This window comes from Hemicordylus capensis, chromosome 6 (assembly GCF_027244095.1).
Source record: "Hemicordylus capensis ecotype Gifberg chromosome 6, rHemCap1.1.pri, whole genome shotgun sequence".
NCBI classification, from domain to species: domain Eukaryota; kingdom Metazoa; phylum Chordata; class Lepidosauria; order Squamata; family Cordylidae; genus Hemicordylus; species Hemicordylus capensis.
In genome coordinates this window covers 156,832,974-156,857,822 of record NC_069662.1, presented here as the reverse complement: position 1 = coordinate 156,857,822, position 24,849 = coordinate 156,832,974, and the positions used below count along the sequence as shown (strand labels likewise).

Genomic DNA, 24,849 nt, shown 5'->3' with positions numbered 1-24,849 from the left:
TATGAATTATGTTGAGTCTCTTGGAGATCGGCAGGAGCAGAGAGTAAAAAAACTAGATTCAGTGTGAACTAGATATTCACCGTATTCATAATGGGGATGTCAGTGTGAGCACACGATATATTGTGAACTGTGTTTGTGTGTGTATATCAGCGAGAGGCCCATTTTAAAATCTTGTCTCTGGGCCCCCTCCAACCTTGCTAAGCCCCGGGCTTAAGAAGCCACTGAAAAGGTGACGCCTGACGACAGTGCCTGAAACCACGTGGCAATCCCGCGCCCACTCGTGGCAATGCTTCGCCCACGTTCCCAGCAGGCTGGGCTTGGGCATCGCTGTTCCTTCATAGGACGATAGTCGCTCTCAGTGTCAATACCTGAAGAAGCGACAACGCCAGAGGCTTGCGGCAGCAGCAGATTGAGCGAGACAGAAGATTCCTGGTCCGGAGTTCACCGCATCATGCTTGAGTGTTCTCCTCCTCCAGCATCTGAGGCAGGGCACTCCAGCCTCTAGTCCTCCGAAGCTGATAGTAAGTTCAAGAAATGTGGCAGCCTGCCAGGTACTACAAGGCTCTTCCTCGTTTCAGCTGCAACGGACTGGCAGGGTTTCTCTCTCTCTCTCTCTCTCTCTCTCTCTCTCACACACACACACACACCGCCCCCACGATCAGTTTAGTATACAGAAAGAAGTTGTGCGGTTCGGAAGCCTTCCTGGGCCAGCTGGCGAAGGGAGTTTGATCCGCTGGCCCACGGGTAGGATCGAGGTGGCCTCAGTCGCAAGCTCGTAAGACATCCGCTGTTGCATTTACGGCGGGGGTGGGGTACGTTAGGTTGATCAGAACAGGCAGAAGGGAGGACACCACAAGAAAAGGTCTTGAACTGCCAAAGCAAACCGAGTTGTCCTACTTGGCAAAAAAACAAACAAACAAAAAAACAAACAAAAAAACCCACCACCAAACACCTCAACGTAAAGCAAACTGAACATGTTTAAGCGCCCCCCCGCGATCAACTTGACAGGGAGGGCAACGCAAGAAAAACAAAAGGAGGGGGGAAATCCAAACCAACACTTGCATCTTCCCACAAAGAAGCAGAGTACCAAGTAGCTTTTAAAAAAAGCTGTATTGTAACTTTGCTTCATTAATGAATAAAATGTGCAGTCTTGATCCAACATGGGGGTGGGGGCGGGAGTGGTATTTTTGCTACTGACATGAAGCACCGTCCGGAAGTTCTCCTGCGGAAGGCCCAAAGTGCTTCTGTGCACCTCTTATTCATTTCCAAGAATCTTCCATAAGAGAACTTCCTGCTGGAGGGTGCCCCTAGAAGAATAAGGACCAGGGTGCAAACGCTCCATCTGGCAAGGTGAAAAATATAATAGAGTATCATCATCATCTCAATGTGCTATTTTCTTTTGCACACCTGATTCGTTCTGAAACTCAAGCCAATTATTTAAAGAATTAAGAGCCCATATTTGCATGGGAAGAATAGTTAGAAGGGTTCGACTAAAACTCCAGGGGAAATGAAAACGCCTTCGTCCTGATTTCTAATCCTAGGAATTAAGTGCTCATATCTGTCCTCTAAAATGGGACATTGTTTAAAAAGCAGTCTTAGTCGGTGCCATCGGCACTCCCAACACATCTAGTGGGATGGGATCCCCCGCCCCCCCCCCCTTAGAATTGGTCAGGATCTCACTCCATAGTAAATATATTTAATCAAATAGATTCCTGCGGAAGTCTTCCTCCATAAGCACACAGTTTTGTCCTTTAAACATGTCGAAAATCACAAAATCTAATTAAAAACTAATAGAAGCGCCGTGTTTTGTTAATTTTTTCGAACTGACTGTATAAGTCGCTCGGCCCAGCTTTCCTTACCCCGCCCGCCCCCAACACGGAAGCAAATTCATTTCACTGTCGCTCCCCCCACCCCCCTCACATTAGATGAGAGATTTCTCCTGGCTGCCAGGTTTTTAAATACGATGTGTCAGGATGCGGAGCCAATGTTGTTTTAGCAGACAAGTGGTAATAACAAAACTATTTATGCAAGCCCATTAGAGCAGCCGCAGGAGCAGCCTTTGCCTGGCAGTTAAAATTTCTGAGCCAGAAAATTAAAAACAAATATTTAACTTTGCAATTTTGAAGCACCCCTGGCTGCAACCGCTGTTAAACTTTTACAGTGCATATGCAGTGGGTGTCTTTCCAGTCCCACTTTGACTGCCCAAGGGAAGTGGGTAAAGCGCGGCCGAAGAAGGGACCCAACCGAGCTGGGCTGGCTCGTCCCTCCTTCACGAGCAAGGACAAGCTGAGGTGGTGGGTCGGTGATGACAGGAAATCAAAGCGGGGTTGTGAATAGAACTACGACCCGCAGGGAAAGCGGGACCAGGAGAGAGCTCTTGGAAGGGAAACAGGGGCCTCGTTGCCCCCCCCCCGCCCGAATTTCTTCCCTATAAAAGGCGACTGGGAAGGAGTTCAAATCAGGACCTGAGAGGATCCCCGCGAGCTTTGCTTCCAGAAGTAACTTGAGTCCAGCAAGTGACACCGCCCGGCGGCGCAGTGCCTTCTGTGCCCAAGTGCAGGCTGGCTCCACCCGCCTCTCCCCGGACCGCGCTGCGCACCCCGCCGCCGCGGAGCGAAAGGCCAGGCCAGGCTCCGAGAACGGCTTGCTCTTGGATGCCAGAGTTCCGCGAGAGCCGGCCTTATTACGTCGCCAGACATTTGATCTGTTGTCGATCAGTTCCTGGCTCAGGCCAGCCAAGAAAAGCTTCCTCTTGGCTCGACCCCAGCTGCGACCCAGCAATGTCGACGACAGCATCCCCCGGCTCTTCCAGGCCAAAGGAGCCAAAGTTCCTTCCAAATGGCCTCGGTCTTTATGGGCACCCTTCCCCGCCTCCAAAGCATTGCTCAGCATATCTATCTTGTTTCAGCCTTCTGGCTCTTTTGAGGATGTGTGTGAGATTAACTGGGGCCAAAGTAGGCCTACAAGTGCGAATGACCGAGTCACCAAGACCGCTAGCAGAACAAGCCTCCGCCTCAAGCCTTGGACTTGAAAACCTCACTTGCATCAAGAAGTTGCCGTTCGAATCCATTCCTGTTTTTGAGTTATAACGCGGTTAAACTGGACTACCCAGACCACATTATTTTCATTGAAATGGATGGGACTAAACTGGTTTAAATCCAACTCCTTCCATTTGTCTAGTTGATGAATTGACCTGAATTTGTACCACCCTTGTGCAAAGCTCTTGGTTTTACAACAACTATCCTGTGGATAAAGAACTGCAGGGAAATCAAAATAAAAGGCAGGATCCAATCAAAGCTAGACACCCTTAATTAAGCCCGTTCATTTTAATGGTCACCTACTTAAATGAGTTTTATAGGGATCAGTGGGAAGGGCTTAGCTTTGGCTGGATCGTGCCCATAGGTTTAACAATAGGTACATATCCACCATGTCATCTTCTTCATCCAGGTTTCCCGGTTAATTAGCATGTAAACCTTTTTTTTTTTTTTTTGGTAATCCAATCAGTAAAGGAAACCATGAAGGCCGATTAATTTTTCTGAAACAGAACTACAGTTATTTTAAACAACTGAAAAGAGAAACGGAATTGGCCAGTAAAGACAGAAACGGGCTTTGTCCTCTCCCTCCCCCATTAGCATGCCTTATTACATTTCTAGTAATAGCTACCTTCCCCTCCTTCTCCCCTCTAAGATTAAGGCTGCGACCCTATCAGCCTACCGGGGAGTCCGTTGAACACGTTGGAACTAGCGATATAAACAGGCCTGGGATCTGGCTGTCAGTTTGCTACTGGAACTAAACCAGAAGCTGGGAGATATTGGCTGTGAGAGAGTATGAAATCAGGTGAGGGCAGGATGCTACGAGGGGGTGACCAAAAGCTCTGGAGATTCGGGTGGGTCACCTGTAGCGGCCGGTAGATTCAAATTGTCTCCTGATCCGAGCCAGAGTTGGGCGTGTGCAGGAAGCAGTAAAGGAAGGGTGGTGGGCCTTTGTGGGAAGGGAAATTCACCTATATGGGGGCCTAACAAGAGATGGAGGGACACAAAAACAAGGGAGGGATGGGAGAAAGAAACAGGAAGGAAGGAGCGAGCTACCTACAAGAGAGGGGAGGGAGAGGACTGATTGGTTGCTTTTTAAACGGCATTCGTAGACAGAAAAATGATCAATTCCCATTTCATCTCTCCCCGCCCCCTCCGCCGGAGACTTGTCAGAGACACACACAGACAGCCCTAGGAAAGGCTCAGGTAGGGCTTGATGCTGATAGCTGCTGGGGTTAGGATAGAGACGTACGTCAATCAGAGGCCGCGGGATGGGCTGACAGAACCGGCCGCTGTGACCCTCGCCGGCTTTGTCCCTTGTCCCTGCAACGCGCAAAGCTCACCAGCTTGAGAGGAGAGAAAATTAAAATGTCACCAATAGTATTGAACTTGGAGCCAGATAGCAGGGAAATGACTGCAGCTCCATCTCGCTCAAGGATTTGCAGGGACCTGCAGCGGATGGGGGTGATGGGGGAGAGGTGGGCTGTGGACATCGGCTGGGGGAGGGTCAACAGCGCTTCTAGAGCCGAGTCCTTTCAACTCCAGAAATGGCGGGTGTGTGTGTGTGTGTGTGTATGCGCCCCCCCCCCTTTCTTTCTCGCTCTCATCACAGACATGATCGACTGATTTCCCCAAGAAGCAACCAGGCCGGCCTTTGCCGGTTCCCAAACAAAACCAAGCAGGAAGAGTGGGTTACAGAGAGGGGTCGTCGCCTTGCCTGGGCTGTTCTAGGTCTTGTCAGGTGCAAAGAGCGCCGAGTTGAGGCGCTTTTCTCGCCCAAGAGCCCGCGACGCAGGCAGGGAAGAGCGCCACCCGAGTCCGCTTCAACACAGAACCAACCACACCAGCAAGAGTTGATAAAGCGGTGGTGGGTGTGGGGTTAAAGGGGAAGCGAAAGAGGTAAATGCCGAGCGATCTGCAGGAAGCGTGTCCTTTGAACCCCAGCTTCTTTGCCTCTCATGCCGGCAAGTCCGTTCTTCTTCCTCCGCCCCTTTCCGCGTCATATTTTGGCTCCCCAACAATCTCTCACGTCTATACGACGCTTGCTCAAGTCAGCCTTGGAGCCGGCAGAACAGATTTTGCTGACAAAGACTGAAGGGGACTGAGTCTAGCTGCTCAAAGCCTGCAGAAACCTTGGAACTAGACGTGCACCGCGAAGCACACACGAGTTCCCGATCAAAGAGGGCGATCCAAGGAAAGATGTCTCGCTTAGTTAGCTCGTGCACAGGTGCCCTGAGCATGGCAGCGGCGCAAAGTTATTCAGTCCACAGGGCAGAGGGAACTAACATGCAAACACCGTCTGAAGTGCTCCTTGTAAATAAAAATAAATAAAAAATAAATCCTGAGATTAGATAGGTTGCGATCCTAAAGTCAAACACACGGTACCTGTAATCGGGTTGCTTTGTCTTCTTATTGAAGTCTTTTAATCCGAATGCATATTTTCCGGGCTTCCTCAATTCTTAATGCCTGAAAGAGTATAATTTATGATGAAACGATTTGGCCGGGCCCATTGGACTGATGTTGGAGAATTTCCCGGTGGTGGATTGTGCCCATTTTCTTTAATTTTTTTATTGATTTGATTGGAAATTGATTTTAGTGGGAATTATTTCCAAGTAAAGGTGTTTGCAGCCAAACACCCAATCTTCTTTACTCACAGCAAGTATCACTGAATCAACTGGAAACTGTTTTAAGATTGCAAGAGCTGGCACCTTAAAACTGCCCTCCGTTTAAATCGACAGCCAGTTTGGCAGCTCTCTAATGGGCCATCAGACAAATCATATGCAAAAGAAAACACACATACTAAATAATTATAGCAGCAAATGCCTAGCATGCAGTGTTGCAGTCGTGTCTATTTTCAGAGCTTTTGTCCTCAAGTTAAAGGACATCATCGCGGCGCACTTCCTCACTTGCAGATGTAATTATCTAAATTAGAAATAGAGGCAGGTTTCCCATTTTTCATTTGTTATATCCCCTTCTAGACGCATTTACTTTACAATAAGACTAACTGATTTCAACAGAACTTTAACTCAATAGGCTTAAAGTCATAGTAGTGCAGCCCAGCCCGGTTCTGTACAAGTTTTCTCAGAAGAAAGTTCCATTTACTTCAAAGGAAGCTATTCCAAAGTAAGTGCAGAAAGGAGAGCCAGGGCCAGGTGTAGTTATAATTGAGCGAAAGGGTTCAAAGAACCAGGGCTCCCAGTCCACCCTTCCCTATTTTCTTCATTATCTCACTCACTCTGAGGGGTCGCAAGAGAGAGGGGTGAACCCAGCCCCCTCTCCCCTAGCCACAGCCGTGGTGCGGCTCAAAAGGTAAGTTCAACAGAATTCTTAGGGGAATTCTTACTTCCTAGAATTCTTACTTCCTAGAAAGTGTGAATAAGATCTCAGCACAAGAAGAAGAACCCGACACAGACCATAGCATATGTGTGGGAGGCAAAATATACAAGGTAAGTCTCCCCCTTTTCGTTTAGTATCCCCCCCTCCTCCAATGACCTCTAGATTCCCTCTCGATGGTCTGCCTTTTTAATTTCCAGCTAGGAGTGAAAATGCAAATTATCCAGTGACAACTTAGATGCAGATTTTTTCTTCTTCTGCTCCCCGCCCCCATTGTACAGTTGCCAGAACCCCAGATTGTAGGCCTCCTCTTGCCCTTACGCTGAACAACCGCCAGGGGGCAAGAGGCGTTAACAAAGGCCCGGAAAGCCGTCCCCTTGGGTTCCAACCATCAAGACAGTAGGCTTTTTTTTTTTTTTAATGTTCTAGTTGTAAAGGTCTTCTTATTTGGAAAGGATTTTCCTTTCTCGTTTCCTATACCCCAACGGGGGTGGGGTGGGGGCATTCCTCTTGGCTACGGAAAAACTCTGTCCGGACTGAAAGCGCAAAAACATGATCAAACGGAAGCGATGCTCGAGATCTTTCTGGTCTACAGATACACACACACACACACACACACACACGTACACGTTCTACAGATATAGCACACACACACTGATTAGATTAAATATCTACAGATTAAATATCTAACAGTTGCTTGTACATACCTTGTCGAAACTTTTATTATCTCCGTACGTTCTAATGACACACTTTGCTCTTCTTGGAAGACGTTTGACAGGACCAGCGCATTGCTTTGTGCTTTCTCGCCTTTCCTTTCTGATTTCTGTCGCCTGAGGTAGAGAAGAAACTGGGCTATCTTCCTTGGGGCAGTGATGGTGCAGGCTTGGAGGTCTTAGGAATTATGGAGCCTGCCAGACTAGACAGAATCCAAATGAAACCACTCAAGGGAAACTTCACTGCAGACAAAAACACACACACACACACCACACACGCACTCCACATTCCATTTCCTGTCTCCTACTCTTCCCCTGGACTTATTTAGTTTGGCGGTCGCCCGTTGCAGATGCCAAATAGTGAAATATCCTTCACACCAGCTCATAACGAGACTGGCTGAAGTCCTTAAAAATAGTTGTTTAAATAAACCATTGGGAAGAGTGTGCTGTTGTCTATGTATCTCCTTCCCCAAAAGCCCCCGCCTCTCTAGACTTCCTTGCCAACTGGAGCATTACGAGCCTGGTGCATCTGGTAGACAATGAAGCCCCAATGCTTGTGAAATGGACCTCTTCTTGTTTGGGGGTCAGCTAGGAAAAGAACAGATTTTTCCCCCTCCCCAAAAGCAAACCATGGCTTAGCCACTTCCATCCGCCTTCTTTTTCCTCCGTGTGAAAATGCCTGCATTAAATACTGGGCTTTCATTTCGCATTTTCTCTCTACAGATACTTCATTTCACAGAGGAACTTTACTTCAAATAAGCATCCCGTGGATAAAGATTTTGTTTTTTGTTTTTAAGGTGTGTGCGTATTTTTCCCATTCGCCCGGCATTTCTTTATTAATTTTTGCCTCGACTAACAGCTCTTCACAGAGCTCTCTGAAATGCCACAAACTTGGGGGTTCCCATCGAACCAGCAGCTCGAGGTTGGGGTGGGGTGTTGTCAGAATAATGGAGGTTGTCAGAGGAGTTCGGCTCGGGCTTTCCTGCTTGGTCACAAAGCGTTGAAACTTTATCGAACAAAACGGCTCCGTCCGACCCCGGCCAGACAAAAGGCAACTTCCACCTATTCTCCCTCCGCCAACATAAAAAGAGCGGGCCAGAAAGCGAGAGGGTCGTGAGGTGGGGGAAGGCAGGGAGAGCCGAGGACAGGTCTGCCCCCTTGTCTAACGGAGCCCCGAAAGGGAGGGACCCTGAAAGTCGGGGCTTCGCCTTGGAAGAGGCGAGAGGCGAGAAACGGCTGCCCAGGTGGACGCGGCGCTCCTTTCCCTGAGGGGCTGAGGCGGCAACCTGGCCACTTTCTTCCCCCTGCCTGTCCCAGTCTGCCTGAACTAGGCCAAGGCTGCCCCACAGCTAGAAACCATATTAGTTCCAGAGTCTTTCACTTGAGGTAATGACTGGCCTCATCAAGGCCGTGAGGAGTGTTGGGGGAGATGGCGCCAAAGTGTCGCAGCCCTTCCCCCCACCAGCGCGCACCCTGCGCGCCAACCCCCCTGTCTCTTGTGTTGCCTCAGGTGAGTGTGGAAAGTAGAGGCGTAACTTCAGCAAGGTTTCATCTGCCGCCCTCTGGCTCCTCATCCGGTACTTTGGGCCCCTACCCCGCCTCTTTCTGTGGGGTAGCAGAGAGAGCAGGGGCGTTGCTTCAACAGTACCCACCGGTCAGGTGGGAAGGAGTGTGTGATCGAGGCGCTTGCAAGGTTTAAGGGAGCAAAGATGCACGCAGCAGTGGTCTGCCCCTTGACACAGTCCAGATTAAACTGCGAAAATTAACAAGAACCTATACATCATGCTAAGAAATAAGTACTCTACATCGCACCACTGGGGCTCTTTTTGTCTTTAATAGGGCCTGTCCTAATCCAGATTGTTCATCTATCCAGCTCCTAGGTAAAGGTAAAGTGTGCTGTCAAGTCGATTTCGACTCCGTTTACCATTGCCTCTTCCCATGCAGATATAGTGCCAGTGGGGATTCGAACCGGCAACCTTCTGCTTGTTAGTCAAACATCCCCCCCCCTGCTGTGCCACATGTAAATGAAGCAAATATGTTACACCTAGAGTTAAAGACCATGAACACTGACTGCCTGTCAACAGATTTCACAGTTTGGCCATTTCAGTGAGAAAACTTTGGAGGTGATGGTGATAGTGGGTGCAGATATTTTATATAACACCTACATTTTGATATATACCAACAATATTTATTTGTTTGTTATTTTTTGAATTTGTAGACTGTCCCAAACTTCCATTGCTGGGTGGTTTACAACAACATAAATTTAAAACCACAGTCCAGTTAAAAAGCTGGGGAGAAAAAATAAGTCTTTAGACTTTTAAAAAGTTATCAGAGATGGAGGAGCTCTTATTTCAGCCGGGAGCACATTCCTGAGTCTCGGGGCAGCCCATCCCTGCATAGCCACCAAACCAGCCAGTGGCAACTGCAGACTAACCTCTCCAGATGCTCTCAATGAGTGGTGGGGCTCTTGGCAAATAAGACATTCTTTTAAATACCCAGGGCCTACGCCATTTAGGTCTTGTAGGTTATAATCAGCACCTTGTATTTTGCCCAGAAACTTATTGGGAGCCAGGATAGCTCTTTTAGTATAGGAGTAATATGGTGTCTCCAAGATGACCCAGGGGCCAACCTGACTGTCACAATCTGTAACAAGTGCAGTTTCCAGGCAGCCCCACATAGAGCACATTGCAGCAGGGGTGCACCTAAGTAATTTGGGCACCTGGACTGCCCAGCTGAGAGACCCCCCTACTGTGCAAACCCCCCTTCCCGTGAGGCTCCTTTTAAAAAAAGCCACCTCACTAATAAACCTCTGTGTTCTTTTAAAAATTATTACTACTGTGGCCAAGGGGTGGCTGCGGGTGGGGGGAATGGTCCTCCTTGACTCTCCCCCCTCCCCTGGCAACACTGGGGGGGCCAGAGCAACACCGAAATAATCACAAGCCTGTGTTGTTACGGGCTTGCTACAATCGCTCAACTGCGCAGGCGCACCTCGCAGTTGGCAAAAGTCTCTGGGCCCATCCAGTTGGGCCAGCGATTTTTCACTCCAGCCCCCATCGCTGCTGCCATGGGGGGAGGGGTTTCCTACAACTTAAAAAAAATTAAGAAAATTTACTACTGCGTTTGGTGGCCTCGGGGGTGTGTGTGCTGCTGCATCCATGGGGGCAGTCTCCAACAGTTTCCACTCCCACGCTGGCCCCCTCCTGGTCTTTTTAGTGCCATTTTGGCCCATTTATGGCCCTCTCCCTGCTCGGGGTCACCATTTTGAAGGCCATGGCATGTGTGCACTGGCCATTTGCGTGCCCAGGACCCACTGCATAAGTCTCAGGGTTTCATTCTTTCTCATATGCCTTGTGCAGTTACTTCTGGATGAAATAAAGCAACAAAATTACCTGTGCTGCCAATATTCCTGATGATAAATCTACTGCTTGGCTTCATAAGAAAGATGGATTAGTTTTATAGATCATACACTGTTTTAAAAGATAATATTTTCCTTTCAGCTACTTATCTGTGGAATAGTAATCACTTATAGCAACAACATCTTTAGAGAATGGATGGATAACAACACTTTCTAATTTAAAACATTCCCTTTCTATCTGAAAGACAGTGGTGGGGACACCAAAATGATCAAATAGATGTTTAATCATCATAGGTGTTTCTATGAGAAGTTTCCATGAGACCAGGTAGCCACTTTCATGAGCAATAAAGGATGGACTTCTTAAGAGCCTATATCTATGTTGGAGTTGTTTCACATTTCCTTCTGCTTAGCAAAGCAACAGTTTTGGTATTCCTTACCTCATGTCAGACTTTTTGTTATGACTGTTTAGCTTTCTTGTGCTTGGGAAACCATTAATTGCTTTATGCTTTTTAAGCCAAGCCATTTCCTGCAAATAAAGATTTCCCCAAATCCAGTTCACCATATAAGTCAATACATTTGCAAGTGTCCTTTTTACTTACTTGGAAAAGTATCTCTTTGTCTCAAGAAAAGAGATAGATTGCAGTTCTTTATAAATTGTTTTTCAATCTTCAAAACAGTAATCAAAATGCTTGGTTCATTTTTTTTAACCATGAGAAAGGTCTTCAGTTATTGAACTGAAAAGACCAGTGGGCTAGAAATGGAATCAAGCAACCACTTCCAGTAACAATAAAGGACATTTCTTAGGGTCTCTTTCCATGTTGGTGCTGTTTCACATGTCCCGAAGCAAAGCAACAATTCTGATGTTCCTTACCTCACACCAGACATTTTGTTATGAGTTGTTTTTTTGAGCTTTTGGGAAACCATTATTGGTTCAAGATTTTCAAGCCAAGCCATTTCCTGAAAATAAAGATTGCTCCCCATCCAGTTCTCTGAACATCTCTTCCCATGCAAGACAAAGGTGTATTTTTACTTACATTGGAGAAGTATCTCTTTTTCTCTTGAGAGAACAGATAGATTGCCATTCCTTGTAAACTGGAAATTTACCTATCAGTCTGCAAAACAGTAATCAAATTGGTCAGATCAATGTTTAACCATGACAGAAGTCTTCTGCAATTGATCTGAAAAGACCAGTGAGCCAGAAAAGTAAACAAGTAATCATTTTCTTTGGCACATAAGGACTTACCACCATGGTGGTGGTGACCACCTATGATCTTTTACACTTCTTCCTGAAACAGTGTAAGGATGAATAATCAGACTTTTTGTTATGAACTTATTGCTTTCTTAAACTGATTGAAACCATGCATTTCAAGCTATGTCATTTCCTTCTAATAAAGCACCTTGTGATGGTTTGCCTCTCATTCTCTTTGAATGAAACCAAATGGCTGCTTTCTTTAGCAATAAATCACTTACCTCTGTGTTGGTGATGTTAATATCTGAAGTTTTTTGCTTCCTTTTTTCTGGAACAATGCAACATGTTTTGTTCCTTACCTTGCATCATTGCTTTCCTTGCATCATGATTTTTGTTGAATTCCCACCCCCCCCTTAAACCTGGGGGAATCCATGATTATTATTTTTTAGTTTTTCTAGATGCTTTCCAAAATGAAATTGTTGTCTATTTGTCTGCACTTCCCTACTCATGTTGGTCTATTTCCAAGGTGAAGATACTTCTCCAGTAGGGATGTGCATGGAATTGGCCAGGCTGGTTTGGTTCAAATCTGGACCAGATTCGAATTGACCTGGCCTGGTCCAGTCTCGGGTCCAGCTAAACCGGGTCCAGTCTGGTTCGGCCATTGATCCAGGCCGAACAGGCTGGTGGGCTGGTTCAGGGGGTATACTTGTAAAGGGAAATCTGGTTAGGATTCCTCTTTACAAGTTAAGGGCATTCCCCTATACTAATGCGGGGCGGGGGAGAGAGGGTACTGTTACCTTTAATTTAGAAACAGCAGGGATGGTGCAGGCACAGGCCAGCCTGGGCTATCATTTGGGAAGCCGGGTGGTGGGGTGTGTTCGAGGAGTCCCTGCCACTTAGACTGCTGTCTCTGCCAACACTGCCACCTCTGCCATTCCTGTTGCCTCTAAATTAAAGGTAACTGTATCTCGCTCCCACCCACCACATTAGTATAGGGAATGCCCTTTACTTGTAAAGGGGAATCCTCACTGGATTCCCCTTTACAAATACACCCCTTGAACTGGCTCCTGAACCAGTTTTTAGAACCAGGCATGGTCCAGTTCAAACTCAGACCAGCACCCTCCCTTTCGGGGGACAGTCTAGTTTAAACTCAGGCCTCCCAAATCAGGCTGGTTCAATTTGAACCACGGTTCAAATTGAGCTGGCTAGTTCATCCCTATTTGCCAGACAACGTAGTCTCTTTCTCCCTACCATCTCTAGAATTAAGCCTTGGCAAACATTAATTACAAAACCAAAGAAAAGAAGCAAAACAAACAAACACCACACCACACCACACTACACTCCCCCCCACCCCGCATATATAGCTGCTGAAATACTTGCCTTGGGTCGCTTGGTTTCAAACTGCCTCCAGCCATTACAAGTTTCTGTTCTAGAACAAAAGGATACTTCTCACCTGGCAGCCTTACAACTCATTTGTATATTTAAAAGGAGCACAACTGCTTTTCCATGACTATCCCCTCTATTCTTGGGCTAGGAGGAGAACTAAGCTACCCCTGTGAGATGCTGCTTCTTCTCCTGCATCCTCCACAACACTGCACCTTGAGCTTTGGCCACCACCAAGGAGACAATGGGTGCATCATAAAAGAGAAACCACAGGTGATGTCATAGCCACAGGAGTTGTCCAACAACATCTGGGGACTCAAGATTGGGAACTCCTGCTCTAGCCCTTTCCCACAGCTGTGTCAGCCCATTGTGCCAAATTGGGGGGGACGACACAAAAACACCCAACAGCAAGAGGATCCAACAAAAAGCCCAACATCTGGAGATGCAAAATGGGCAGGAACTCCTGCCCTAGCACACCTTCCACTAAATTACAGCTCGCAAGGCTTTATGAGGGGAGGCAATAACATACCAATTTAAGTCTATTGTGTGTCACACTCTGAATTTTGAAATGTGTCAGCTGTGCAGAGGAGAGGGATTCACTTCCCCCATCAATTTGGTGTGAGTGAGTTTATAAGCACCAGCCTCTGTTTAGAAAATAGAGATGAAATGCAAACTAAGGGCCACACTGCAGATGGCATTAAATACATCACCATCATGCTTAACTGTCATACTTGCTTGGAAATCTCTTGAGAGAATAAAATATTCATTTCAGTTAAGATGCAGAACTTGTGGCTTTCAATACACAAGATCCCAGAGCCCTTCATCATGGAATGATGTTGCCAGATCAGTGAGTCATGGTGGGATAACAGAGGTGGGCAGTGTAGAGGTGCCCCCTGCCAGTCTGCTGTCTCTGTCAATTTGCCACCCAAGACTGCCACTTTACCCAGCCTTACTAGTGGGCCTGCTCTGGTCCTAGAAGCTATTTCAGTGCCAGAGCTCAGTCCCAAAGAATGGGGTAGCAATGAAAATAAAATTATTTTGCAGCATGTACAGTTTTCCTTCCACTCACCACTGAGTCACCATGGGAAGCTTTATCTCCTCTGGGGATAAGGAGAAGGGCTTCATAGTCTTTCTCGGTTTATTGCATACAACCATTGGTTATTACTATATTTCATGAAAGGTTATACATTCCAAAATAAACATGTGTTTATTCCAAAAACAAAACAAAATAATCATTAATTGTGTTTCAGTATGAAAGTACTTGTGCATAATAAAATTTAAAAAAAACTGTTCACTCCAGGAGAAAATCAGAACAGTTGATCATTCTCACAATCTACAGCTATAAATTTCAAAACCCTAATTCTAATATTTTTAGAGCTACGGCAAACAGAGACACTTGATTGGTAATATCAGGATCCACATCTGAAAGCATTAGCCACAGATTTGTTCAGCTGACATCCTGTTACCCATCCTTTTCAGAAAAGGGCACCAGAAATCACTCTCTAGAACCTACATACATTCATTGCAAAAAACAGGACATACTGTAGAATATCCTCTACCTGAGGAGCACTGCAGGTACAGAGACATTAGTCAAACGGCACCTTAGCATATCTCCCATCTAAATATGATGGTGGCATTGTACAGTAAAGGCTTGTCGCAAAGCATAATTCGCCTGCGGTTGAGAGTTTTTCGGGCGGGCTATGGGGTGGAGACTGCCTTGGTCGGCCTGATGGATGATCTCCAATTGGCAATTGATGGAGGAAGTGTGACTCTGTTGTTCCTCTTGGATCTCTTGGTGGCTTTCGATACTATCAACCATAGTATCCTTCTGGAATGTCTGAAGGTGTTGGCGGGTGGGAGGCACTGTGTTGCTCCTCAAAATCTGAGCTTAAGTATGGTGTTCCTCAAGGCTCCGTACTCTCTCCAATGCTTTTTAACATCTACATGAAACCGCTGGGAGAGATCATCAGGGGATTTGGAGCTGGGTGTTACCAGTATGCTGATGACACCCAGATTTACTTCTCCATGTCAGCTTCTTCAAGAGTTGGCATATAGCAATAGCAATAGCAATAGCAATAGCAATAGCAATAGCACTTACATTTATATACCGCTTTATAGCCGGAGCTCTCTAAGCGGTTTACAATGATTTAGCATATTGCCCCCAACATTCTGGGTACTCATTTTACCGACCTCAGAAGGATGGAAGGCTGAGTCAACCTTGAGCCCCTGGTCAGGATCGAACTTGTAACCTTCTGGTTACAGGGCGGCAGTTTTACCACTGCGCCACCCTAAATGTCTGCCTGGAAGCAGTAATGGGCTGGATGAGGGAGAATAAACTGAAGCTGAATCCAGATAAGACGGAGGTACTTATTGTGCGGGGTCAGAACTCTAGAAAAGATTTTGATCTACCTGTTCTAGATGGGGTCACACTGCCCTAAAAGGAACAGGTTCGCAGTCTGGGAGTACTTCTAGATCAACGCCTCTCCTTGGTTTCTCAGGTTGAGGCAGTGGCCAGGGGTGCTTTGTCTCAGGTCCGGCTGATACACCAGCTGCACCCGTTTCTTGAGATCAATGACCTCAAAACAGTGGTACATTTGTTGGTAACCTCCAGACTTGACTTCTGTAATGCGCTCTATGTGGGGCTGCCTTTGTACGTAGTCCGGAAACTTCAGGTGGTTCAGAATGTGGCAGCCAGGTTGGTCTCTGGATCATCTTGGAGAGACCATATTACACCTCTGTTGATGGAGTTACACTGGCTGCCAATAGGTTTCCAGGCAAAATACAACGTGCTAGTTATAACTTACAAAACCCTAAACGGCTTAGGTCCTGGATATTTAAGAGAGCGTCTTCTTCGCTATGAGCCCCATCGCCCATTGAGGTCTAGGGGTGTGCACGGAACTGCCAGACTCTCCACCCACCGCTTCCCAACACAGCTCTATCCGGAGCACCCATGGACTGGCTCTCAGGAGTGGGCGTAGATCATGCGGACAGCTCCACACCCATCATACTTTGCCTGCCTCCGAGTAGCCCTGGCCTTGTTCATGAGTAATGGGGGGGGGGGCCTGTGATCCCACCAGGGAAGTGGATGGGCCCCAGTTCCCCAACGTTTCTGTGTAAAAAATAAAACAGATCCCCCCGAAGCCTCCCCACACTCCTCCCCTGTGCAGACCTGCAAGCACCCAGAGGGCAACTAGATGCCCCCTTTCCCCTATCCCTTGCGTGTGCACTGTGTTGGTGGAAGGATGGACACAGCCACAAAGCTTTCTGCTCATTCAGGACTCCTGGCTCCCAGACCACCCTAACTACCATATGCAGTTCTGCAGGTGTGTAGATGGATGGGAGAGGGTAGCCCCCCTGTTCTCTGGACAATGCTGGAGAGGGCAGTTGCCACTTCGGGCCCCTGGAAAGGGTACACCTGTGCACATGGATATGTGGGCATGAAGGGGACACTGTATTATGACAGCTTGCCCATGGTCCCCAAGACTAGGAATGTGCTCCTCGGGATGGCAGTCCCCACAGCCACAAGCCAGAAACCATCCTTGCTCTGTCCAGAGCACCCATGGCCTGACACTCTCATGAGAGAGGTGTTAGGTGGAAGAGGGGATGTTTTGCCATCTGGCATCATGGCAGATTTGTCTGGGCAATTCGCTTCTTTCCTCTCCAATCTGATGGTCTCTCTCATGAGCTATCTAGGGATGTCTCCATGGCCAGTTGCTCTCATGCTTGGACACTGAGCCCTGGATCAACTGGTAGTTTCCTTGAAAAAAAGATTTCAGCTGACCCAAGACTGTCCCCAGTGACCTGTCCTGCTCATGAGCTAACCTCTGTGGGCATCCACCCCCAAAAGAGGAAGGGGCCAGGTCCCCCTTCCCCAAACCTTCTTGGTTAAAAAGTAGAACTTGTCCACTCTGGAATCCTTCAGGGGTCAACATTTTGGATACTGAGCATAGCACAACCAAAATAAAGAAGCTGGAGGAGGGCGCTGGCATCAGGCTGCAGAGTGGACCCTTCAAGACATTTGAAACTCCTGGGCCTGGGCTGGCATTGTGGCATATGTAGATCTGCAGGTTCTGAGATTCCCAGGAGTAGAGAGCCCCCATTTCCAGCCACCCCAGAATGGCTGCTTCATACATTGGGGGCCATAGGAGGGACTCACTACTTGCCTTTCCTTCTTGGGTAAAGAGATAGATACATTTGCTCAGTCATGCCACTTAGAAGAACAAAATCAAGGACATTGTGGAACATGTACATGTCTTAATGTCAGCCCAGAAGGCTACCCTCAAAGAGTTGCAAGCCCGTCATACCCTATTGGCCAAGAGGCTGAATTAATGCATTGTTGTGTAATTAGCATGTCTGTGTAGAAAAGTATGTTAACTGTTTTAGGTGTATTGGTTTTGGTCTAAGGCTGTAATAAAGACTGACTGACTGAGAGTTGCAAGTGATGATTGGTCACCTTAACTTTGTATGTAGGGTTTTTTACCCTAGGAGAGTATTTCTGCATCATCTCAGTGAGGAGCAAAAAGCTCCTTACCATAGGGTTCACATTACCAAAACCCCAAGAGAGGACTAGGCAATGTGGCTGGACTTTCTAACTGACTTTAATCATAACATTTCTTTCTGGAGGGATAAGCCCCTATTGGGGGCTGAGATGAAGATTTATTCTGATGCATCTGACATGCATGGATTTGGCCTCTTTTTCCATGTGCGGCAGCTTGACCTCTGGAATGGGTTGCTCAAGGCGTTAAGTGGCACTTAATGTTCTTGGAGCTTTTCCCAATCATGGTTGCCGAGCACATCTGGGCCAATTTATTCTCCAATAAGACTGTGCACTTTTGGTGTTACAATATGGCCACAGTACAGGTGATTAGCTCTAGGTCTTCTGGAAGCCCTCAAGTTATGAAGCTTGTGCATAGCTTTATGTTGCAATGCTTACATTACAACATTATGTTTCTTGTGCATCATGTCCCTGGTCTTGACAATAGCATTGTGGTTGCACTGTCTCAGATGCAGGTCAAGTATTTTTGATCCCCTGGCTCCTAAAGCCTGAGCACAAGTAGAATCACTGCCATTGCACCAATGTATGCTTTGAGGCTTGAGATAGAGCAGGCTATTCAATCATCACTTGCTCCCACCACCAGAAAGCAGTATTCACCCTCTTTGCATGAGTTCCATCAGTGTAGGTTGTCATTGTCACTTTCTGAGCTTTGGCCGATTCCAGTTGAGCACTTGATGCAGTTTTGTGTTTCTCTGTATCATAAAGGTTTGGCACCTAGGTCCATAGGAGACATCTTTCTGGACTGGCTTTTCAAGGAAAATCAAGAGGTTTGAAGGACATGACCACCAACTTCAGGGTAAGGAGAGCATTAGAGGGGTGGGCCAGGGCCCATCCATGGTTTGCTGACTCTTATCCCTTTTCACCAGACATTGGGTAAAATGTTGTTACACCACCTCCCTGTGTTTCTCCCTGTTTGAGGTTTTGTTGTCAGGGTGACTTTGCTTTAATGGTGTACAGCTGGAGGCACCATTTGGGCAACTGGGGATTTCATGGAACAACCCCTCAGAGTTTTGGGGCCCGGGGTGTTTGTGAATGAAACCTCTTTGGGAGTTGCTTGGCTCACCCACTCAGGGCTTTGCAACTCATGGGGGAGGTGATTCTGGCAGCTCTCCCTCGACACAGTACTCTGTGTGGTGAGGAGGAAGTGATCAGTCCATTGATAACTGACAACCCACAAGCATGGCTGTTTTGCAAAACAAAGAAATACAAATCAGTATTAAAGAGTTTTATTTCCGGGGGTGGTGGGATTGTTGCCTGAACATTTTTTAGTTAGCTAGAAAATGTTGTCACATTTCATACTTCTTGTAGACAGTTTAATAAAGTGTGGCCCTTTGAATCCATGCAATGTGTCTTGTCTCTTATTTGGGCCTGGGTGCAACATTGGTAATATAGAAACTAAATAAAAATGATGCCAAGAGACAACCTTGTCTTATACCTCTAAGTCTCGGTTTTTTGAATCAATCCATCCAAGTGATCAGTATGAATCCGCATGGTTGTATTACTGTAAAGTACTTGAATAAGAGAAATAAGTCTCTAGTACAGGAAGGTGAAGTTAGATCAGCACTCCGGTCATTACCAAGTCGGAAGGCTACAGGAATTGATGGAACAGCTAAAGGAATATGGCAGGCAACAGAAGAAGAATCAGTCAAGGCTCTAACCAAACTATGCCAGAAAATTTGGAGAATGACATAGTGGCCAACAGATTGGAACAGGTCAGTCTACATACCCATACCAAAGAAAGGAAACTTAACAGGTTGTGCAAACCATTGCACAATAGCCTTAATTTCACATGCTAGCAAAATAATGCTCAGGATCATCCAAGGCAGATTAGAGCCCTACGTGGAAAGGGAAATGCTGGATATTCAAGCTGGTTACAGAAAAGGCCAAGGAACAAGAGACATCATTGCTGATGCATGCTGGATAATTGAGAAAGCCAAAGAATACCAAAAAGAAGTCAATATGTGCTTTATTGACTACAGAAAAGCCTTCAATTGTGTTGACCATGTCAAGTTGTGGAATGTCCTTAGGAAAATGGGCATCCCAGAACATCTCATTGTTCTCATGAGAAACCTATACACAGGACTGGAAGCCACAGTCCAGACAGAACATGGTGAAACAGAGTGGTTCCAGAATGGCAAAGGAGTAACACAAGGCTGTATATGTTCTCCTTCCTGATTCAGTTTATATGCTGAACATATACAGAGAGAAGATGGATTGGAAGAAGAGCGAGGTTTTAAAGCTGGAGGAAGAAACATCTATAACCTGCGCTACACTGATGACATCACTCTGATAGCTGAGAATGCGGATGATCTGCAAGCTCTAGTAGTGAAAGTCAAGGAGCACAGTGAAAAAATGGGACTACGATGCAAATGTAAAGAAGACTAAACTAATGACAACAGGTACAGCAATCAACCTCAGAATTCACAATGAAGACATTGAAGTGGTGGATAGCTTCTGCCTTTCAGGATCGACCATCAACAGTAAAGGATCCAGCACTCAAGAAATACGTTGCAGACTAGCATTTCATAGGGTTGCAATGAAGGCCTTGGGAAGGATATTTAGATGCCGTGACATGTCTGTACCCACAAAGATTAGAATCAGACAATGAGTTTTCCCATGACACTCTATGGATGCGAAAGCTGGACTTTGAAGAAGCAAGATGGAAAAAGCATTGATGCTTTTGAACTTTGGTGCTGGAGAAGACTTTTGAGTATACCATGGACAGCCAGGAAAACAAACAAATGGATCACAGAACAAATCAATCCAGAATTTTCACTCAAGGCACAAATGACCAGGCTCAAACTATCATACTTCAGACACATTATGTGAAAACTCAACTCCCCTGAGAAGTCCATAATGCTGGAGAAAGTTGAAGGAAAGAGAAGAAGAGGACAACCAGCAGCAAGGTGGATGGACTTGATTACGACAGCAATGAAGGCACCACTGAGAGACCTTGAAGGCCAAGCTGAAGACAGATCATCCTGGAGAGAATCTATGTATGTGATCGCTAAGAGTCGACACTGACTTGATGGCACTTAATCGATCAATCAATCAATCAAATATCTCTCATAGTGTAAATAGATTCACAAGATCAAATGCAAATGATAAATCTGCAAATGCTGCAAACAAGCATTTTGAAGGGCCATGGATAGTTTTCTGAATAAGAAGTTGCAAAACAAAACATTGGTCTGTAGTGCTAAATCCCTTTCTGAATCCTGCTTGTGCTAAATGAATGCTCTAATTAGTCTTGCCCTAGTTTGTTAGTTTATTCAAAATATATCTTGTATACATCTAAAAGCCTAATGAGTCTATAGTTGCTCGGATCTTGATTATCTCTTTTTCAAAAGATTGGACAAACAATAGTGTTTTTCTGTGCTTGAGGCATCCATCCTGTGGAATTAATATATGTAAACATGTTTGCCAAGATAGGAGCCCACCATTCTTGGTTGACTTTAAATTATTTGGGGGTTGCATATCTTCTCCTGTGGCTTTGTACTTGGCCAACTGAGCAATGAGACTTTTAACTTCATTAACTATTTATTATAGATGTCAAATCAGATGTAGTCTGGCAAAAAATATTATCTGTCTTATTAACTCCAGGGATCTTTCTCCCTGAATCTTAAACAATATTCTGAAAATATGAAAACTATACAGATGGTAAATTCTGTGCAACAATTATGGATCTTAACTCTCAATAACCATGCAAAACAAGGTTCCATCCCTGATTAACTCCAGCTCCTGACATTGGTTGGGTATCTCCAACTCCTGTCATAGATATATATGGTGCTGCAACTTCTTTTCCTTCAAAAGATTATTGTAGGAGTGCCTTTTAACGACCAAGTCTGTTATCTTTTGGGTGGAATGACAATATCTTCCTCTTGGGTAAGCCTTATTAGTTTCCTCCTTGTATTTCTACACTCAATAACCAAATCAGTAAAGATCTGAGAAGTTATTGCTCCTAGGTTTCAAGATTTAAATAAGCAAATGAAAAAATAAATTGTCCTAATGTCACCAGCACAAAGACAATCAGTTCTAAGTTGAATCATATATTGACTATGTAGAAGTTAGTTGATATATTGGTGACACAATACGCATAATGAATCTAGATCAAATTCATCTCTCCAGACCTTTTTATTGCATAAGTTAAAAGAAAATTAAAAACTACAAATAAAGCATAGACATTTCACCATACAGACATCAACTTCAGTGTCCCATGTCTCACTGTTTAAAATCTACACTCATATATCCTAGTTACTCTCCCAAGTTAACCCCTGCTAACTTTGCAAAGAGGCACCTTTTAACGTGGTGATTCTCTTTATTGAGCAGGGGGAGACTAACTGGCCCTATCTTCCCCTAGCACAGTGCCTCCAGTGACTGTTGCTGGTGTCTATCTTGTTTCTTTTAGACTGTGAGCCCTTTGGGGACAGGGATCCATCTTATTTATTTGTTATTTCTCTGTGTAAACTGCCCTGAGCCATTTTTGGAAGGGCAGTATAGAAATTGAAATAAAATAATAACAACAACAACCCCCAGTTAGGCACTACCTTGGGGTGGTTGTGGGGCTTGCGTGCTCTGAGGAAGGTGAGAGCTATGCCAGAGGTCCAACCATATGGGACAGGTCTCACCAGAGGAGCCAGACGAAGAGTGCCTCTCCAATCAACAATATGGTGAAACGTAACTTTTTTTGTATTTTAAAATTTTATTGGTTTTTACAATATCTTAACAGTCCAATTACATTTAATCAAATAAATATTGACTTCCTGCTTACCAGTCTGCATGGTTCATATTAGCTATACAAATCTACCATTGCTATAATAATTCAAAACACATATACTCCACATTGCAAACTCGATTTTACCCTACCCAACCTGCTGCTGTTACTAAATTTCAAACCCTGCTGAAAGGTCCATATTGGAAAAATTTATTTATTTATTTATTATTAAAACTTTTATACCGCCCTTCCAAAAGGCTCAGGGCAGTTTACATTAAAACACCATTAAAATCAGTTAATAATTAAAACAAAAATTATAAAGCATAAAACAATGATTAATTAAAAACATCGTAAAACAGCAATTAAATAATCAGAACAATTTAAAAACAATTTAAATTTAAAAACAAGTTTTTAAAAGCTGAGAAAGCCTGGTTGAAGAGATGTGTTTTCAGGTGTTTTTTTAAAAATGCCAGAGATGGGGAGGCTCGTATCCCAGCAGGGAGTGCATTCCACAATCTTGGGGCAGCAGCCGAGAAGGCCCATCTCTGTGTAGCCACCAAACGAATTGGCGGAAACTGGAGACGGACCTCCTCAAGTGACCTCAATGGGCGGTGGAGCTCATAGCGAAGAAGACACTCTCTTAAATACCCAGGGCCTAAGCCGTTTAGGGCTTTATAAGTTATAACTAGCACTTTGTATTTTGCCCGGAAACCTACTGGCAGCCAGTGTAGCTCCATCAACAGAGGAGTAATGTGGTCTCTCCGAGATGACCCAGAGACCAACCTGGCTGCCACATCCTGAACCAACTGAAGTTTCCGGACTATGTACAAAAGCAGCCCCACGTAGAGCGCATTACAGAAGTCAAGTCTGGAGGTTACCAACAAATGTACCACTGTTTTGAGGTCATTGATCTCAAGAAATGGGTGCAGCTGGCGTATCAGCCGGAGCTCATAGAAAGCACCCCTGGCCACCACCTCCACCTGAGAAACCAAAGAGAGGCATTGATCCAGAAGTACTCCCAGACTGTGAACCTATTCCTTTTGGGGAAGTGTGACCCCATCTAGAACAGGTAGATCAAAATCATCTCTAGAGTTCTGACCCCGCACAATAAGTACCTCCGTCTTATCTGGATTCAGCTTCAGTTTATTCTCCCTCGTCCAGCCCATTACTGCTTCCAGGCAGACATTTAGGGAGGATATGCCAACTCCTGAAGAAGCTGACATGGAGAAGTAAATCTGGGTGTCATCAGCATACTGGTAACACCCAGCTCCAAATCCCCTGATGATCTCTCCCAGCGGTTTCATGTAGATGTTAAAAAGCATTGGAGAGAGTATGGAGCCCTGAGGCTCCATAAAGAACTAAAATAGTTCTTTAAGTAAAGTAAGAATGGCTCCCAATCTTCTTTGAAACATTCCAAGTTTTCATCCCTTATGAGTGCTGTATGTTTTGCTATCTCAGCGTATTCCAAAATTTTTATCAAACAATCTTCTTCTGAGGGTGTTTTATTATTTTTCCATTTCTGCGCATATACTATTCTTGCCCCCGTGGTTGCATACATTAAAAAATGTTAAATTTCTTCTGGAGAACTCTCCTTGCGTTATTCGTGAAAAGTAACTTCAATAAATCTATACCAGATTGGTCATTGCCTGGGTCAACAAGGACCGCACCAGGCGCTGCAGTCCCTGGACATCTGGTGGCAAGTAGGCTACAGGACTCAGGATCTTCAGCTGAGCAACCAGGGCTGGAGACTGCAAGGTTACCGGAAGAAACGTCGCTTAACTAGAAAAAAATATATGAACAATGCTAACAAGGAAATAATGATCTGCTATTACAAGTCTAGTCCAACTAGAAGAGGTTGTTTAAAAAGAATGTACCAAATTTGGAAAGAGAAGCAACCAGATACAGAAATAACAGAACAAAGGCTAGCAGAACAGAGCAGATTCATAATAAGAAATAAAGTATTCACAGAAGTTGAGCTGGAAGAACTGCAAAGAGCAACACAGGCTCAAGATATGGAAGAAGAATTACAACCAACTGAAGAAGCTGCTCAGGTGCAGGTTGAGGGGGAGGTGTTGGAAATAGAGGATGCCACTGTTGCTGAACTGTTTCAAAATCAAAACCAGGCAACCTCCCCTATGCCTTCACCTCAAAATCCTGAATGCCGTTTAACAGAAAAGCAACAAGAACTAAAGCAAAAAATAACTGAGCACATGAACCAAACAACCACCAGGGTTCGACTTCCAGCGCTAAAAACAGTTGCCAAAAAACAACTTGCTCAGGCATTAAAAGATGTCAGTGCTGCACTTGCAGGAATAACAACCAATAATTTGCAAGAAACAAACTAACTAATGTACAATGCAGCAACAATAACAACACAAGAGCTTGGATATACAATCAGTGGACCTGTAAAAAAAGAAAGCAGTACATCACCTAAATGGAAGATTAGATTAGAAAATAAAATCGCCAGGCTTAGATCAGATGCTAGTAAACTGAAAGATATGAAAGACAAGAAGCTGAAGAATGAAAACACCAAACAGTATCTGATCCAAAAATACCATCTAGATTCAAGGAAAACTAG

General features: G+C 45.3%; 1 long non-coding RNA gene across 2 annotated transcripts in view; it reads right to left on the bottom strand.

Annotated features, from left to right (window-relative positions):
• Positions 1–1,682: 1,682 nt before the first annotated feature.
• LOC128329253 (uncharacterized) overlaps positions 1,683–24,849 on the bottom strand; it is a 124,727-nt gene continuing 101,560 nt past the window's right edge. The window contains exons 3-5 of one of the 2 annotated variants that reach the window (XR_008309583.1): positions 11,468–11,545; positions 7,073–7,281; positions 1,683–5,498 (exon numbers count right to left, since the gene is read on the bottom strand). This is a non-coding gene — a long non-coding RNA (uncharacterized LOC128329253). The remainder of the gene's footprint in view (positions 5,499–7,072; positions 7,282–11,467; positions 11,546–24,849) is intronic. The other variant, XR_008309582.1, reaches the window with a different exon arrangement.